At 54.3% G+C, this 1,466-nt stretch overlaps 1 pseudogene; it reads left to right on the forward strand.

Annotated features, from left to right (window-relative positions):
- The first annotated feature begins 545 nt into the window (after nt 1-545).
- LOC101643884 lies at nt 546-1,024 on the forward strand (annotated as a pseudogene).
- Nucleotides 1,025-1,466: the final 442 nt, after the last annotated feature.

Consider the following 1,466-nt stretch of genomic DNA (forward strand, 5'->3'; position numbering starts at 1 on the left):
CTGCGCCAGCGGGCTCAAACTTAACCTGACCGTGAGGCTGGCATGGGACCAGGCAGTGTTCCATTCTGTTCTGTGGAACCACTGTGAGTCATGGCACTGAGCTGGTCCTTGTCAGCAAGGAGCCTTGTGGCCCGTGGTTTAAAGAGCTCAGTGGCTCACCCGGAAGTTCTGCGGTTCCAGCCATGGGCCTGGCCCGTGAGAGAAAGATGCAGCCGTCTGCCTGTAAAGATTTTGTCTCTGAAGCCCTCCGGGGCAGTTCTGCTGTGTCCCACGGGGTCACTAGGAGTTGGGAGGGACAGGATGGCAGTGGGTTTGGGTTGGGTTTATGTCCTAGTATGAGGTCCACCAGGTGCCTGTCAGTGTGCCACATTGTGGTGACCTGGGTGTTGTTACCAGGCAGGGAGCTCGGTGGCAAAGGCAGGTGACACAAGTGACATCCACTCATGACGTTGGTGTGAGTGGGGCTGGACAAGAAACCCCTCTGGTGGCCTTCTCAGGATCTCCGGAGTCTGGGGGCCTTTGTCCACATCTTTGCATGATGTCGGGGGGGCCTCCTGAAGGCACGGCGTAGGGACTCCTACGTAGAGTTAACCGAGCACCGGGACCAACACTTCCGGGGTGATATGAGGAGCAAGAAAAACGACTGAAGACAAGCTGTGCTCCCTATGTTGGAAACCTTTCCTTTGACACCACTGAAGAGCAACTCTACGGGCTCTTCCGCGAGAGTGGTGACGTAAAGAAAATCATGGCGGGCCTGGATAAAGTGAAGACAAGGCACGTGGATGCTGCTTTGTGGAATACTACTCAGATCAGGTGCAGAAAACGCCCTGCGGTACCTACATGGAACTCGTCTGGACCACTGGTGATTGAACACACTGGGACGCAGGCTTTAGGGAAGGCAGGCAGAATGGCAGAGGGCGCTCGGGGCCAGGTAGGAGATGAGTAGGGGCAGGACTATGATGCTGGGAGAGGTGGCCACGGGAAACTGGTACAAAACCCACAAGGAAACACTCCACTCCTCTGACCACTTGACTCTGATGAACATCGGTGCCCAAGGTCTGCAAGCAGCCCAATTTCACCAGGTTTTTTTCAGTCTGTTACTGAGCTGGAAGCATCCTGTGGATTTCCTCTCTGAAAATTATTAAGGGACAGAAATCTAAAGAAGAAGCCCCTCTGACTGGTTGTCCGGAGCCTAAGGGCTTGTCAGCAGAGCCGGGACTTCTCTGCAGGGGGAGGCTCGGGAATTGGAAAGCCAGGCATATGCAGGGAGCCAGGATTTTTCAGGACATAACCCCAAGAGCTCTCTGTGCTGTTGAATTTCTTAACATTCTTAGCCTTTAAAAGAAAAAAGTAGCTCGTGCTTGACCCCTTCTCCTTCTTCAATGAGCTACCAGACAGAGGCTCCCTGGTGGTGCAGTGGGTTAGGCATCGGCTGCTAACTGCAAGGTCAGTGGCTCAAACCCACC

The sequence above is a fragment of the Echinops telfairi genome, unplaced genomic scaffold (genome assembly GCF_000313985.2).
Source record: "Echinops telfairi isolate 266 unplaced genomic scaffold, ASM31398v2 ScPeMD7_2565;HRSCAF=3150, whole genome shotgun sequence".
NCBI lineage: Eukaryota > Metazoa > Chordata > Mammalia > Afrosoricida > Tenrecidae > Echinops > Echinops telfairi.